The sequence below is a fragment of the Mixophyes fleayi genome, chromosome 3, assembly GCF_038048845.1.
Source record: "Mixophyes fleayi isolate aMixFle1 chromosome 3, aMixFle1.hap1, whole genome shotgun sequence".
Lineage (NCBI taxonomy): Eukaryota > Metazoa > Chordata > Amphibia > Anura > Limnodynastidae > Mixophyes > Mixophyes fleayi.
Genome location: NC_134404.1, coordinates 321,602,713 through 321,621,384, shown reverse-complemented (window position 1 = coordinate 321,621,384; position 18,672 = coordinate 321,602,713). Strand labels below are relative to the sequence as shown.

At 40.0% G+C, this 18,672-nt stretch overlaps 1 protein-coding gene across 2 annotated transcripts in view; it reads left to right on the top strand.

Annotated features, from left to right (window-relative positions):
* Positions 1 to 18,672, top strand: part of CAMKMT (calmodulin-lysine N-methyltransferase) — a 297,789-nt gene that overhangs the window by 276,630 nt on the left and 2,487 nt on the right. The window lies entirely within an intron of this gene.

The window sequence follows — 18,672 nt, the reverse complement described above, 5'->3', positions numbered from 1 at the left end:
TCTGACCGCACTAATGAGGCTCTTTCAGAACCTGTTGTTTGGCCTGAATGCAAAATATGCCTTGTAGATTTGGCTATGCACGTCTGTGTACATGTATGCTAAAATCTATCTGAGATCTCGCGACCCGATGGTCAGGCCATGTGCCCGCCACTGTATGGCCAGCGTTACTAAAAAGAGGTAATAACTACCAATGCAACTTGCCACTGATCCTCGTTTATCATTGGGGTAGTTTACCAATCAAAGGCAAGTTTCAATCTGCAGCGGTTGTGAAGGAAAACAGAACGTCAATGTCTCTTGATGAATTGCCATGAGCGCTGTACAGATAATGCCGTCCTGCATTGGTGTATTGTAAAAATAAACCTCTCCTGTCTTGGTTTTTTTTTTGGTTGTTCCCAACAGGAGGAGTGTTGAGCTTTACCCACCACCCCTAGAGCCAGCAGGGGTAATATTTAAAGGAGCCATGTTGATGTGTACATAATGCTAGTGCTGGGGACACTACCCACCCTCCCAGGAGGATAACTTAATGGACCCTGTTTGGTACCAGATTGGAAGTGGGACTGTATTTTGGGAGTTTTTGTCAGAGATGGGATTCTCAGGGAGGAATTCAATTCGGCCACGCTCAATGCGGAGTTCGTTATATTATTGTTAATACAGTCATTTTAACCCTGATTTCTGGTCGCGGCTCCCTGAGCTGTGAGCATTAAGGATTACCGTATTGACGGTAATAATGCGCACTATTACCGTAATATCGTACCGTAAAATATCTTTGTGCTTTGGAACCACAATAATCGCATTGGACAATGTTTTATTGGTAAGCGATAAAATGACTTTAATAATGTGGTCAACTTTCATAACGGATTAGGCTTGCTACCTTCCTTTCTGTTGAAACCATCAATGCTATCCCTAATATTTATATTTTGAGGGCCATTTAAAGTTTTGCATACAGATCATTTGACAAGGGCACCATTTGATTAGACACTTCCTGCATCCGATCTAGAAGGGTTTATACCAGTATTCCATGAGGAATTGACTGTTCAAATATCAGGTTTTGTGTGTAATTGTGTGCAGGTGACAGCCTTACTTTAACATGCAGTGGTGCTAGTAAGTTTGTGAACTCTTTAGAATTTTCTGAATTTCTGTAAATTTCTTCAGATCTTCATCTAAGTAATGAAAATAGATAAAAAGTGCCCAATAAATAAAATAACACAGTAAATGATGTACTTTTTGTATTAATTTATTGATGTAAGCAATCCAATATTAAATGTTTTTGCAGAAAACAGTATGTGAACCTATGCTTTCAGTAACTGGTGTGACCCTTTGAGCGGCAATGTTTAGGGCAATTGCTTACCAGTCCCACACATCAGCTTGGAGGCCAATTCCTCCTTACACATCTGCTTCAAGTTATAGATGTTAGTGGGTTTTCTTGCATGAACTCCTCACTTGAAGTCCTGCCACAACATTTTGATTGAGTTAAGGTCTAGGCTTTGAATCGGCCATTCAATAATGCAAAATTTCTGCTTCAACCATTTTTTTGTAGAAAGACTTGTATGTTTTGTGTTGTTGTCGTGTTGCAAGATCTACCCTTTGTTGAGCTTCTGTTCAAGACAGATTCTCTGATATTCTTCTCTAGAATTTGCTGCTATAATCCAGAATTCATAGTTCTGCATTCAATGATGGCAGCCTTTGGCCCGTGGCAGCAAAAGAGCCATAATACAATCCATGACACTGCTACAACTGTGTTTCACGGTTGGGATAAGGTTCCTATGTTTCAATGCAGTTTTTGGTTTTCTCCAAACATAACATTTCTCAGTTAAGCCAAAATATTTTAGACTCATCCGTCCACAGAACATTCTTTCAGAAGTCTTCTGGCTAATCCATGTGATCTTTAGCAAGCTTTAAACAGGCAGAAATGGTCTTCTTGGAGAGAAGTGGCTTCCTCCTTGCTATCCTCCCATACACACTATTCTTGTTCAGGGTTTTCCTCTTGATCACTGACAATTGAGCACTGACAATAGCCAGGGCAAGGGAGGCCGGCAGATCCTTTGACGTTACCCTGGAATTGTTTGTGATCTCTCAGGATATTGTATGCCTTGCTCTTGGAGTGATTATTGTTGGGCTACCTCTCCTGGAGAGATTAACCATGGTGGCATCTGCCTGACAGTGGATTGGTGAAGCCCAGTGTCTTTAGAAATAGTTTTGTAACCCTTTCCAGCCTGATGAGCATCAACAACTATTTTTTTTGAGGTCCTCAGAAATCACCTTTGATGAAGTCATGACATATTTTCACAAACCTGTGTGATAAAAACCAATCTTTGGTAGTGAAGACTCGGGGCAGGACCACTCAAACTTATACCTGATTTTTATCTCAATTATTAATTATTATTATTGTTATTAACACTCCTGACTCTCATTATCCCCTTAACTGAACTGATAATCCTGGAGGTTCACATTCTTGTTCAGACAAAGAAATGTAATGTATATCCTTTTGTCTAATTTATCTATTTTTATGACTTAGATCCAGATGGTATTCCAGGTGTTCTGAAACTACAAGTCCCAGCATTCCTGCCAGCTATTGTTTGTCTATCAGCTGAGAAAGCATGCTGGGGCTTATAGTTTCTCAACAACTTGAGAGCCACACATTATCCATACCTGACTTAGATGAGGATCTGAACACATTCAAGGTCACATTGATGGAAAAATTCGGAAAATTCTAAATGGTTCACAAATTTTGTAGTACCAATGTAGTAGCCTATTGTACTGATTTTTAAACACAATCATCTACTGCACATTGAATGAAATCTTACCATCTATTGTTATGAGCTTTATAAGTTAATGTTTAGTGAATAGGAGTATTTAAGTGAAAAAAAATTAGGTAAGAATCAAGGTCACTAAAATTGTCATGATTGGGAATGTATTGTTGCATGTTCTGTCATACATTATCGCATCATGTCAGATTCACCAGTGTCCCTGGCAACTATGCTTTAATACACATCATTAGTTATTACAAACAAATGTTGTATAGTAAGTTTCATTATACTGTTTTTATGTGCGCTCAAAGCTACATATTGATTTGGTAACATTTCCCATTGAGAGAGGTTTATATATATCTGCTACTTTAGGAGCTTTACATAACATAAGATATAAACATTGTACATTTCCCCCAATCAGCTGTAGTAATGACAATCTGAAGTATATAAAAAACCTTTCCAACACCTAAGGGTGTTATTCACTGAACTGCACAAGCTGTAAGCAATTCATAACAGCCTTTCAAGTTGATGGCCGTTAACAATTGCTAATAGCTACTGTAGTTCAATGAATAACCAACATATAGCCCTCCAGTGTTAAGACAATTTTAGCATCTGCTAAAATTCTGCATATATTAAAAAATATTTTCACGGTTTTTTTGTTTGTTGTCCAATCACAGAATTCAATTGATGCCTCATGCAAGGTGATTTGAATCTGTCACAGGTTACATTGGAGAAACAAAACCATTGATCACTGGAAATCGACACCCAACAGTGATGTCCTTGATTTTTAATTTGGTTTTGTATATTGTCATTACTTCATGAAAGCAAATGCCAATACACTTATTAATATGACAGTTATAATCAATAGGGCCACATCTCAGGATTGCACTTCTGCAAGTCACAGAAGACATTACCCAGGTGACATGTGATATTTCTTTGCTGAATGAACATGTGAAGTCACCGTTATATAGTAATAGGTGTGATTTGTCAAAGATGAGACTCACCCGTTGTCCGTGACTGCTCCATACGTCTAGATGTATGGACTGAAAAAAATAGTTTTTTACTCACCTGACAGTTGACGAGAAACAATTTATAAATGTTTATTATAACAGCCTCATTTAAACAACTCATCAGAACATTCATCTGCTTAATCTCCCTCCTCTAATAAATATCCATTCTCTCTATGACAGTTGCTCAATATTTCACCAACTACCTTTTATTTATGTAAATTAAAGTGAGTCTGTCATGCAGATCTGGAAAGCTGAATGCTTTTTAATTATGACACCTAATTGCAATGTATAGTTATAAACGCACGGCAAGGTGCAATCTTGTGACTTTTATTGTCGGCAAAGCAGATAAATGACACACACAGCGACAGGTGCACAGCAATCAGGAAGAAGCCAACAGATGCAAAACGGAAAAGAACGCAGCAAACAAGCCCTTAGGGGATGAAATGCTTCTGGGATCTCATGCCAAGGTAGCAGCACTAGGCCTGGGAGGGGGTTTACAGAGGTACAGGGAACATTCTTTGCTCCTAGTAGGCCCATTTCACTCAGGGGCGCACGCAGGATTTTAAGGGGGGGTTACCCCCCCCCCTAAAAATGAAAACCATAGAGAGAGCTGCTGCGCATTCGGCCGCGTATGCGCAGCAGCTCCATTTCGGCGGCACTGCACTGAACAGCAGCCGCGGCTGTACTACACTAGAGCACCGCTGCGGACGCTTCTTTGACAGCACCGGGGCTGCTGTATAGTACAGTGCCGCTATGTAGGGACACTGTTCTTCGCGGAGGGGAGGGGTTTCTGGAGAACCAGAAACCCCCTCTGCGTGCGCCCCTGGAGCTATCATGCTTTATAAAGGACATAACCCCGCCCGGTTATGTGAGCAAGGGGTGGAGCTATAGACTCCACGAGGGTTTAACCCCTACCCACATAAAAGGACTTTTGTCCTGATTCAGGGACTGTATGTTATGCTGTATCAAGCTACTTTGCTGGCATATTGCAAATTAGTTGGTTGAGGCCACCTGCCGGACTGAAAAAAATAAAGATACTTTGAAATTTGGACTTTATTGCTTTAACTGTTTCTTCCTTTAGTAACAGAATTTGATTTTAAGTCTCATCACCATCATCATCATCACCATTTATTTATATAGCGCCACTAATTCCTCAGTGCTGTACAGAGAACTCACTCACATCAGTCCCTGCCCCATTGGGGCTTACAGTCTAAATTCCCTAACACACACACACACAGACAGACTAGGGTCAATTTGATAGCAGCCAATTAACCTACCAGTATGTTTTTGGAGTGTGGGAGGAAACCGGAGCACCCGGAGGAAACCGACGCAAACACGGGGAGAACATACAAACTCCACACAGATAAGGCTATGGTCAGGAATTGAACTCATGACCCCTTTGCTGTGAGGCAGAAGTGCTAACCACAACGCCACCGTGCTATCATTGTAAGTCTACAATTATATGGTCTCCATGCTCCAAGGAAATGGAAATGATGCTTTCCCTGCAGATCTTTGGAGATAATAGTAGCCACCCATCTTATGAATACAGTGACAAAGTCTGTAGTCTGCCAACTGGTGATCCTGCTGAAGTTGTGAGAAACCTTCAAAATGAAGGTTATCTCTCTCGGTTGTCACTCTGTGCACGTGTATTACAGAACACAATACTGTCAGATTGAGTACTACTATACTGCTTGTATTGTAATGCTTGAACGAATTGACCAGTAATACTACAGTATATTACAATATTACATTATATATTACATTGTTACATATAGTCCAGTATATGTGTATGTTATTATATAAAGCTGCATGCTATTACTACAGTTTATCGCTGTTGAGAGTTGAAAACTCTACACTGCACTATAAAATCAATATTCTGCACTGTTATTATCCTAATGATGTTAATGGTGTGTTGCCATATACATCCATGCCACAGTTCTCTGTATATACAGGAAGAACACTGTAACCGTTACCTTGGCAACAAGTTACAGCTATTAACATGCAGTACCGTAGTCATGAATTTGCGTGAGTGGATGGTGTTTCCATCAGGTACTTCTCCTGTTGTTTGAGCCTTTGTTACCTGACCGCACTCACTAGTATTGTAATTAACCGTATAAAAATATATAGTTTGTAAAATGTACTGTATGCAATGTGTTTTAGGGAAACACGCAAGCAACCACAGCTGAGTATAATGAAAACAATGTTTAACTGTGGAAAACACATCTCATAACTAAGTGTAATAACTAGGGTTGAAAGTGAACCAAAGGAGAGTGAATATTCTAATTTGATAATAAAATATGTAAAATAATGCAGTAATAAGTCATTTAAAATAATCCACAAGAGAATAATGAAGGAAAAGTTCATAAACATTCAAGTCCACCATAGTGCTCTTCTTATAGTAACAAGGGAAAGTCACAAAACATAAGTACCAAAGTAACAGTAATGTCCATAAAGCGTCCAGGAACAAAGTCCAGATGCAAGTCCAGTAAAGTACAAGATACAATGTGAAACACAGGAAAAAGTCCCAAACAAGAAATATCCAAGGTACAGAACCATACAGTAATTACAGTGCATTAAGATACGGTTGTCTGTTACCATGATGTCCAGGAAATGTACCAGAACAGTACAAGAGGGCTACTGCATTTAAAGAGATCAAGTGTAAGTTCATATGCTTTACACTTTCATTTTCTTTTCGTTCTCAACATGAAGCTAGTTGCATCTTTTGGGCTTCATTCTCCCCTCGATTATGCAACTTTTCATCTGAAATCCATTTTATCTGGAAGTGCTTTTCCAAGCCCTGTGTCTCACTGTTCCCGAGCAGTCTACTGACACGTCAATGTCACAGACATTACTTTGGTCATGTTGTGTTCATTGTACAGGTGCAGCTGTGGAGACCTATTAAGCATACCTTGATGTTGGCTTTGGGTGCTTGCTATTGGGTCTTTGAGTTAATCCTCAATCATGATGTGGGACTTGCTGTCCTACTGTCTGGATCTCTTTGCTCTCCTTTTATCCCGCCTGTCCATGCTCTCCATGTCTCTCACAAGCAATGTTTTTTTCGTGGTTGTGTGTCCCTTGGGTTAGCTCATCTGTTTTAGTCTAACAGTCATAGCATTCTGTCTGCCTGCCTTTTTATTGATGTTGCATGCTGGTAAGTTAATTTCACTTAAATTGATAACAGAAACATTGAAACTTGCAGGTGTTCCAGCCTCTCATATAGTGAGCTGCTTGGAGTGTGCATGTGATTAGAATCATGTAAATGTCCATACTCTCTAAGGAGCTACCCTATGGCTTTGTGTTAGTGTGGATAGTAGGCTATTCACTGTAAATTGAGTCCTCTAAACACTTTGTTGTGATTTGAAAACTGATGATTTTGGTTGTGGTTCTTTCATAAGCAGTTCTTTATTTTTGGCTTCTTGCAATCCTTTCCCTTGTGTTACCATGCAAACATTGTCTTTGTTGCTAATAGTCAGTATGTTTCTTAGGCCTATAGAGCGGACTCTATGCTGTACTAGAAAATAACCAAACGCTGTCTAGCCTATAGTGTGTATAGAACTGTAGAAATGGGGTGCTGCCTATAGAGTTCTGAATGGTTTCCCTACCACTCAAAATGCTGTGGATTTCAGGCCATGGAGGCGACACAGGGCTTTGATGAGCTTCTCTGGTGATTGTCCTAGTAGAACTTCATATTGTTATTAGTTGTAGAAATACAACATGTTGTTTCAATGTTCCATTCGGGTGTACAGTAGATCTGTAAGTACATTTCTATGATGGTTTGCCCTGCCAATTTACAGTATCCATCTTTCTTTTCTTTCTCATTGCTTGTGTTATGATTCCTAGTAAACTCAGGAAGCGGCCACGAAAGTATAATACAAATGTCTTTATTCCGGCAAAATATATGAGCAAAGATTCCGTTTAAGGAATATGCAGGTTTTCATAAACAGGTCTAACTCCCTACATAAATATGAATAGGTATGGCAGGAAGGTACACAAAAATAACAGGTTCCAGTGAATGCAAATGTAGTTTAAATGCAGGGATAAGAATGCTGAGTTACCCAATGACAGGATGCAAGAGTCTGTCCAGGGAAGCAAACAGAGGAGTAGAGTCCAATGACCAGGCAGAGGTCTGGCAACACCAGTACAAGCAAAACCAGAGTCCAGGAAAAGTACAGGGTCACAAGCAAACTAGCATAGTCCAGATAATCAGGCCGAGGTCTAGGGCAACAAGAGTTCAAGCAGTATTCATTATTCAGGCAGAGTTCGGGGTCCCGAGCAAACAAGCATAAACGGTAAACAGGCCAAGGTCACAATGGGAGATCAAGTATCAGCAGAACCAAACTGGAACAGGGCAACACAAGCAGCAGCCAGGTATACATGGATGAACTGCACAGAGCACAGCTTGAGGCAGGTATTTGAAGCAGTGCGACAGGTGCAGTTCTAATTAGGCATAATGCAAGGAGATTAACTCCTTCAGGCATGTAGAAGAGTTCAGGAACAGAACAGCAGCACCTCTGGTGGTATGAGGTACTGCTGCTAGATACAAAGAACAGACAGAGTCATAACAGCTTGTACTGATTGTTTTACTCCTTTATACAATTAGATGGCAGGAAAAAGACATCAATGCATACTATTGGATGCTGATTGACAGTTTGTTTGTTGCCCATGGTATAAAAAAAACCCCCACAGAATAGTGGAAACCATCTTGCAATAAATTACTTTACACAGTTGTTGTCAAAAGCTTGGAAAATTACTAAAGAAGAAATTGCTGTAATGAGTCAGAAAGTGTCCAATTCTTTGATGACTGTTCCAGCTAGGCAACACAGAAAACTGAATATAGCTATCTACAATTCAAGAAAATACATTTTATTTTCACGTTAATGTAGTGGCTAGGAAATGGGAAGATATGCACGATATGCAACTTAGTACCCTGTACATTACATCTGTCTACAGTGCTGTACTGTATGTATCGTAATTGAACTATTTGTTCTAAGTATTATGAAGACCACTTGTTGTATTCATGGACAGAGCATTCTTAATGGAATACTCGGAGGACATTACACCAGAGAGCATTCTCCCTCCCGGCACATAGCATTCTAGGAACATTTAACAGCTGCTGTCTATCTGATACAGCAATGCTTACACTGGCAATGCTCATTACTACTTATCACAGGGCTGTGATAAGTCAATGAGAATCATTCAGCAGTGAAAGGTTATAGCCAGGGCCATCTTAACAACATGATGGGCCCCCGGGCAAAGCAGTGCACCGGGGCCCATATATATATATATATATATATATATATATGTGTGTGTGTGTGTGTGTGTATAGTCCTCCGTGCTGCACTCACAGTGAATGTCGGGCGTGATGATCATCCTGCCCAACATGCACTGCGAGCACAGCACGGAAGAGGGGACCAGGGAGGAAGCCGGATCCTCACCTGACCGTTCCCTGAATGGTCAGGTACATGTACGATGTTCGTACCTTGATCCGCTTTAAGGTGACAGTCATATTTTAGGCAAATTTTATACCGGGTCACTTATTATAAGAGTGTGCAGTCACTATCGATGCAATCTGCTGGGCACCATTGTGCCCAGCGCATTTTATGTTTCTCTCCAAATTGTACATTTCTGATTTCTTCCATTGAACTGATCATGTCAATTTTCAAGTATTAATGCACTCGATAAAGTAAGGAATCCTCTGATATGTCTATTTTTATTGTCATCAATGTACATTTAAATACGTTGAATTAGGATCAATGTATTATCTGCATTAAAATGAAGACTCTGAAAAAGATTTGTGCCAGTGCAGTGATTTTGTCAGCTTTTTCTCATATTATAATATTTGTGGAGCATATGCCACGATCTTATGGAAAGGGAAGGTCCTGACGTGCCAATGAGCAAGAGCAACCCTGTGCGCCATCACAATTTGATCGCCTCTTTGCTCAGACCTGTGTTATTTTGTCCCAATTTTTGCTGTTTAAATGATGCGAGATATATCTACACATAATGGAGGCCATGTACGAACTGTAAAATATCCTTGGCACAGTTCTGGGTCAACTTTGAGCCTGGAGGAGCAGAAGTTTGCATAGGCCAATGGGAGAAGTTGGTAGAGTTCTCTGTAAAGAACAACTAGCTTTGCTGAGCTGTGAAGCGGAAAGGATTAGCTGAATTCTGTACAAGCTCAGAACCAGGGGTGTTCAGGTGTCCTCCTATATTTATTAAATCTCTTCATTTATGAGTTTTGAATTTTAGCATTAAACAGATAAGCATGGCATTAAAAAAGACACATAGGCATGATGGAAAAGACACGTACAAGACAGGATGGCTTAGACTAACACATACATCACAGGAGATGGTGTCCCCAGTTGATTCAATGGTCTGAAAAGGGAAAGAGCCAGGGTGAAGTATGTGCCATGCATCTAACATGGTTCATCTCTGCCATGGAGCAAGGGTACGGACTGGTGGGTTCAAGGAGATAAAGGGGGGGTGTCGAGGGGGTTTTGGGCAGTGAATGAGAATAAAGGGGTTTAGAGTGTGCCGGGCAGTGGACTCGTGTGGTGCGAGTACCAATCTACCCAGACTTCATGGAAGGAAATCACTTTGTTGTTCTGAAGACTAGTGATATACGGAACACAAACCATATATGTTGACCACCTCCTGGCGCGAGGGGGGGGGGGTTTGTTTTTCTTCCAGTTGCAAGCAATCTGAAACGTTGCCGCGCAGGTAATGTGTAAGATAATGGTATGTGATCAGAAGTCTGTATGTTCTCCCTGTGTTTGCGTGGGTTTTCCTCCGGGTGCTCCGGTTTTCTCCCACACTCCAAAAACATACTGGTAGGTTAATTAGCTGCTAACAAATTGACCCTAGTCTGTGTGGCTGTGTGTCTATCTGTCTCTGTGTGTGTGTCTGTCTGTCGGTATGTCTGTGTGTGTGTGTGTGTGTGTGTTAGGGAATTTAGGCTGTAAGCCCCAATGGAGCAGGGACTGATGTGAGTGAGTTCTCTGTACAGCGCTGCGGAAGTAGTGGCGCTATAAAAATAAATGATAAATGATAATAAAGTCTTTGCAGCAAAAAAGATAAGCCTACCTGCAGGTGAGGATGATGATTGTTAATGCCATTTTGCAGATTTAAATCAATGTATTCCTTCAGAACTTTGTTTGTCCTGAGCTAATAGGGAATTTATTTGACCGTAAGGAAAGCAGAAACCAACAAGGAGATCAATAAGGCAGTCGTATGGATGATGTGGAAGTGGAGCCTCCTCTGCTTCTTGTTGAAGGCAACTTGACATGATTATCGTCTAGAGACCATATTATTATCATTATCGTAGTTTTGTAAGCCACCACAGTGCTCCGCAGCGCCGTACAGTAAGGAAAACAGGACATACATAAAACAGTGACGTACAAGGTAGACAAAATAAATGCAGACATGAAAACAAAGGGTATGAAGGACCCTGCTTATTAGAGAGCTTACATTCTAAGTTACAATAGTAAATAGACCAAAATCCCTTGTGGCTAGTAGGCATTGTTGTCTCCAAAAAGAGAACCTGTCCTTACTTCCACTGGATGTCAGGATGATCAGGTATCAGGTAAGAAACCTCCAAGATCACAGGGAAATGAGGAGTTGAGATGAAGTGCAGTTGCTTAAATGTTTATTAACAGGCATGCAAACATTGCAGGTTTTTTTGAGTCACATGCCCCCAAGAGCAGAGAATGGGAGTTATTAGTTTCTACTCACACTGGTTGTGGCTTCAGGATCACTGGATCCTCTTTGAGTTGTGCACATGTTTCCGCCAGCATTGGAATCAGTAAGTTCCCTAAATTGAAAAGTTAGGAGGCTTTCAGAAGAGCTGATGAAGTGAACCATTTCTTCACTGGGCATAAATTAGAAAAATGTCAATTTTTTCTGCCGTAAAGACATAATTCCCCTCTACTTCCCCCCTGCATCCCTCTTGTAGACGTAAATCAATTTTAATGACTGCAGACAAAAACTCATTGAATCACTCAGGTGCTTCAATCCGTGCCAGCTCATCTTCCTGTGATTCAGAAAGCCCTTTTTGAAAAGGAAACTTCTGAGCTGCTTCATACCAATTTGTACCCATGTGTGAGGACACTGGGGTTAGAACCAAAGCTCACTAGATACCCTGTCCTCTAGGTTCACAGATCACACAGGTAAGGAGACAGGAAAGAAATAATAATCCCTTTTATTAAACAAAGTGTACACACTTAGTAAAATACAACAGTGCTCCCCAAGGAGAAACTTGTTCCCCCACCAAATATATCAAGTGTCAGAAAATCACCAGTGCAAGTAAAAACTCCCCAACAAAGTCCCCAGCAGGTTACCTCCAAGTACAGAGTCCTAGCAGGCCCAAACTCCTGGTAATAACATCCACAGCTGACAATCCAAGTGGGCCACGGTTTCTGATCCTTAAGGTGGGTCTGTGTATCTTGCTGATCCCAGCCGCTCGGCCAACTCTCCACCAGCTTGGTGGGACCCTGGGTATAGTCTCCCTACCGATGTAGGCTCACCAATTCCCCAGAATCTGTGAGTGTCTCCCGATGGAGTGGTAACAGAATCAGTCCTAGAGGTACACTGTCCGATCTCTGTCAAGCAGCTCCTGCCTTAAGCATTCCTTTAAGGCCCTGCGAGAATACCGTTACTCTCCAACAGTCCAAGTGCTCACTGTCTCAAGATTCTCCAACAACTCCCCTTTTGTCCCTTCCACAACCCCCCACTCATTGTCCTCTTGTGATTGGTGGTGTGAAGAGTTTGGGTGGTAACAGGGGTGGAAATAGTGCATGACATCAGTGGTCTCCCCCCCCCCTGCGCTGATGGTGCCATTCGGACTGTGTTGCAGACTTGCTAGAACAATAGTTAGCAAACAGGGAGAGACCCCCTCCTGATTTTAGATAAGGTCCTGACCCTCCTCTTTTTAACCCGTTCCACTACTTTTTGATGTCACGGGGTCCACAGCTGATTCACACTTCCTGTGAGCTGCCTCTCCCCCCCCTCTTTGGACATCACAGCAATAACAGATCTGGCCACCGGGTGGCATTTAATAACAGAGTGGGCCATGGTTGTTCAGTTGGCCCACTGAGGACAGACCGGGTTGGCAGGATATTCTCAATATAAGGCCCGGGTCTGTCACACCATGCAAAACTTTGTAGCATATTCCGGCGCTGTTTTCTTTCCCTATTGAGTCCGCGTCCACTGCTGCTGCCCATTGGAAGTTAGAGATCTTGGCATCTTTAAATTTGCCAAGATTCTGCAGAATTGGACTCTGATGGTTCCGTAAGCTGAGAGACTCATGTCAGAGCTTCCTCTTTCAAAAGTGACGTAATAACCCTCCTTTAGTAGGATCATCCAGATGTCTGGTAGAGTGAAAGTTATCCTACATTGATTTAAGAAGCCTCTGAATAAGGTGCGATCTCCACCAAACTTATCACTTCCGCATGATCAACAGATGAAATGGGGTTTCTTAAATCTTGCACAGTCTCTTGCACGGCTTTGACTGCTTTTCAAGTATTTGTGGCATACCAGCAACCTACTAGCTCATATCTGCCATGGCTCCAGCAGGATTCAGGCCTCAGTTATTTTTGCAGACTTTGAAGTCATTGGGTGGAGAACGATCCTTCATGATGGGGAACTTTAGCAATTAGCAGCATAGGATTAAGGCAGAGCCTACAGGAGATAACCTATTAGAAATTACTGGCCTGAGAGTCTATGCTGTAATGTGGCAGCGACTCAAACTTCCAGTTAGCAGCGGCAGGCTGAAGTGTATCTATCAGGGCTGCATTGGGGTATAAAAAGGGATCCACTGAGCAGCAGTAGATAGATAGGTACAGCCACGAACAATAGTCCCTGGATGATGAGAATCATTACTAGCTGTAACAGTAATGGAAGAGTAAATAATCTGTAATAATAGACGCAGGAGTGTGACGCGGCAGTCACTTGTGGAATGAATCCTAGGCAGGAATCGGGAAACCAGGCAGGAGTTCAGACAGGCTACAGGTCAGAACATCCAAAAATCAGAGCAGGGTCATATAATCCAGGTCAACAGCAGGATGTTAAACAGACAAATCAGGAGACTAGTCAAGACAAGACAAATCGGGAAATAGGATTTCAGGAGCCAGAGGTAATATACAAATTGGTAATGAGCAGAAGCCAAACAGTTGACAAGCAGACAGACTTACAAAACAATAGCTGTAGCTAGGGGAAGTGATTCCAAGCAGATGACAGAGCTCCAGAGGGCGAAATGTAACTCCTTCTATACAGCACACTTTAAAAGTTGGAGAGATGGGAAATATAAAATTATATTTTACGTGGGGTTATTTCTTGAATCATAAGTATAACAAAAATCTCAATTTAATATTTTTTTAAAAAATTATAATGGCTTAATTTGCATATCTCTTAATGATACCGTTGTACAATATTTTCGCTCTTATCTTTTACCTTTAACTACCCACTACATCATTATGACATATATGTGGAGTTTTTGTCTCTCAGGTAACAATGTACTTACCATTTCTTATTATTAGACATTGTTAGTGATTAAATTGGCCCGAAGACTTGTCAGTAGCAGCAACGACTAACTGTACACGGAATGAGATAGAAGCAGCTGATATCTCTTCTTAAAGGAAGCTTACATAGTTGACTAGATCTTATATCATGTATGGAGCGGTTTTATTTGATCTGGGGTGCACTCTGCACAAATGATTAATTAGCCCTCTTTCTGTACAATAGCTTCCACAGTTCTGGCACATAAAATAAAGGGAAAAAAATCATGTTACTATCAGCCCTGCATATCTACATAGTGCTAATTGAATGAATCAATTAATTAGTTTTTTTTATACAGTTACAAAAGATAATAAGCACAAGGAAATGAAAGCCCCTCATTCCCTTTTCTTTAGTCTGCCTAGAAATATAATGTAAATATAGATTAAAAAATAAAGATGAATATGTGTTCATCCCAGATCGTCAAGTATAATTGGGTTAAGTTCAAGATATCGAACATAGTGAAGTTCCTTTGTACTTCTTGTTCTCTGGAGTATTTTTTCAAAGTGAGACTGTTACATGCAAGAGGAGGAAGAATTCGGCCAATGGCTGAGATTTAAATGGCTCTTAGTAGAGGGAACGTGACGTCTGATTGGATCGCAGTGCATCCTGTCAAATCAGATGTCCTATTTACTGTACAATCCCTGTTTAATGTTCCAAGTAGCCATTGTTATACTAGATATATACCAGATTTAGCAATTTAATTTATTTTCAACCTTCAATCCCTGTTAATATCACAAAAAATACTCTCAATTTTACTGAAGAGTTGTGGGAGGGGATTATGTTTGACATGAGATTTATAAAACAGAGGGAGGACCTATGCAATTGGATGTATCCTGACTGCAGTAGCTGCTATGTGATTGGATATATGATGTGGGGGGATGGGCTGTGTGATGCAGCCGTTACACTACAGTCCACCCCCCCACAGTCCCCACTCTGCTCTTCCTAGTATGTGTATCTCCTGAAATACTCTGTTGCTGTGGTTGGCTACAAGTTGTTCTATTTCTGCTTTAAAATTGCAGGGGACAAAGATGTACAGAAGATTAAATGACTAAATTATAGTTCTCCGGTGCTAGTCAAGTGCAACTGGAAGAGGTTGTTCGCTTTTGTACAACCCACAGTTAACACGAATAACCCACCAACCATTATCCGAAGTCAGTGAGATGGCACACTGCAAACCATCCATAGAGCTTTTATGAAGTGCTATGACTGTGCCCAGTTCTCCCAGTTTTCACTGAGACAGTCCTCCTGTCTCTGTGAAGACCGGGTCACCTATTTAGGGTGCAGAAGCCTCCTTATTTGTTATACATATAGGCCATGATCGATTAGGTGAACCATCTAAAACTTAAAATTGATAAGTAATGTTAATAGCTTTAATAGATATGAAGAACAAATTGCGAGAACCATATAATCATAAATCATTAAGCTTACCACTCCACAGTGCAGCCAATCAGTAAAGATCAGGCTGCTTTTTTCTATTACAAGCTAACTGCACTGTCTGATTAAACTATACTGTTGATCACATTTTTCTCACATTTCTGGATACAGCATAAAAATGCCTTGAACCATTATATTCTATATCATAGATAGGCAGCCTGTGGCTGGCAAGAAATGCTGGCTTCTACCACATATAAGGGACAGATATATATCGTTATGTCTTTTTCCTCTTGTGGTGCTTGACTTTTTTTACCTAGTGTTTTCTTTAAAGGTTTTTGCCATTTATTGGTGCCATGGCTGCTACTGCTATTGGCTAAAATTACACAGAGCTCAAAGATAATAGCAGTAATGATACCACCCAAAGAAGTGCACAAGGGTAAATAGTGTTTCCAAATTAGGAAAACTTTAACTTGTTAAAAATGTAAGGGATCTGTATTGACTAAAAGATTAAATACAATCTATCATATGCAAGATATAATACAATACTTGATACAGCATTTAAATATTGCATAGCACAGTATTTTTGTTGTATACTTCATTTAAAACTAGGTGTGCTCTCTACAGCCCCCTAGAGGATATGGTGTTAATTTGCTTGGGTTATTTACATGTCCATGAGTGTCATGTCCATCATTTTTATCCACTTTTCTCATGAATTATGAGATAGAACACAGAGATTATTTTTTATGAAACAACATTTTGTAACATTTGTAAGTAATAATACCATTGTAATTCACTTTATCTATGTCCTTTTATGAAAGTTAGCATTTGATTTTTGCTACCCAGCTTATCTATCAAGTGACAACAAAGTGTCATTAGCTATACATACAGATAATATATATATGCTTTTTCATTTTACTTTCATTAGACACATCATACGCTAGAAAAGACAACTTAATGGTACAGGAATTTAAAAAGGAAAAAAAGTAAATACATTTAACAAAAAACAATTAGTGTTCTACTATATGAATGTACCTCGTTAGCCTGTACTGTAAAATAAACACAAGCCTTTGGTTTTGCATGGAAATGTTTTGACAATTCATTTGGATTTGTATGTGTCAATGTCTAGATGTTCTAATCCACCCCTCACTTCCATAGCTTTAATGTGTTATGTTTGGTACATCTGTCTACTGAAGATTTAACATGTTTGGCTTTAGAACCCTGACTTTCAATAACTAAGAACTTCCCTAAACCACATATAAATAAAATAGAAAATAAATGTAAAAAATGGTTATTTCATGAACATTTGCTTTTTCTATAATTTTCTATAAAATCAATGCATGCAAATGAAAATGTAGAAATTGAACAAATTAGACTTCCTTGTTGCAGCATTTATCTTTTCCTTGTTAAAGCTTTAGTGAGGTTTTCACATATTCAGAGATATAGAAAAGGAAAGGGGGGTACATTTAGGTAATGAATTTTGGAGAAAACAGACACAGACAATTCCAGTTCTAATTGCATCAAGTTTAAAATAGCTTTTAACTTATTTCAAATTTATTTTTATTTTTTAAAATAAGTAAAAGTGTCTCAGATTTGTTATTTTTAAATTTTGCAGTTTAGTTTAATGGCTGGGATATCAGTGAAAGTGAAGGGGTTGGATTGAAGCATTGCGATTTGTTTTTACAGTGCGTTATTTTACTTGACATAAAGATTTGACTGTCAAGGTAATTATCAGCTAACCTGTACCCAGTGTTTTTTGCTGGGAAGAATCGGTGACGATAATGTGCACTCCCTACACTCAGAGTTCTGTGAAGTTTATTAAATATTCTACACTTAAACTAACTAATTTTATTCATTTGTTACAAGTCCAGGAATAAAGAACAAGTGGCCAGATTCTCGTCCTCCTCACCCTGAGCTGTAATTTCTTTTCTTCTTTAGGCACTAGTGTGTTTTGTCCAACATTGTTGTGTAAATTGTAGCTGCCGGTGCCTTGTTCATAGGAAAGCTTTTGTTAGATTTTTACATTCACGTTGATAAGTACAACTCAATATTTCTGCCTGTTTGGCAGGATTGAGTGTTCCGCCTGTACGTATATCCTTCATGCCTCATCTTCCCGAGGATGATTTTTGCTCCCAAAATAAGAAGAGGCGTTTTTCCTCAAGGCTGCATGTTATCCTCTTATCCCTACTGTTTTGGAATAGAGCGTAGCCAGCTGGAGAACTGTAAGAAGTCTGATAATGCTGCTATTTTCTGCTGCCCCGTCTTAATCTTGTTACACAAATGGTTGTGAAGAGATTCATGAATTTTAATTTTGCCCTCTGCATTAGCGCGTCATGTCACTCATACGCAGCTGCATTCTACGGGGAGATGTTTCCCTCCTCCTACAACAGGGGGAAAAAATTAGTTACAATCTTGGCAGTAATGCAAGTAAGGAAGGGAAGAGAAAAAAAAAAAATCTGCAGATTTAGGCAGCCACCCATGAAGCTGATTAACAGTCAGTGATCAGGAGGAACAGCTTTGCCTCTTAAACTTTTCACCTCTCATTGTTAGCTGTGAAATTTTATTTCCGTTAAAAAAAAAAAAGCAAGCCTGTAATCAAAACTGTGCAGTGCTACGCTATATGCCAGTGCTTTTGTCAGAATGTATCACACCTCCGCTCCCTCTAGGAACAAGGCTATGTTAAAGGTACGTTACTGTTTTTATACAATTGTGTTGGGTTTTTTTAGCCTGCAGTGACTGTATACGGTTATTGCAGAACCAGGTATTTCAGAAGACTCTGGGCGTTTACTGAACTACAAATGAGTTTAAAACAAAAAATGCATTTGATAAAATCTTGGGTTAAAAAAAAAAGAAGAAAACTGGAATGGTTAGTTATGTATTTTTATTGTGTCTCTATACTGTGACTTGTAATGAGTTTATTAGAGTTATGGTGTAACGCAAGATGACTTTTCACCCCTATTTACCTATTAAACACACCATCCCCAAGTGCCTGA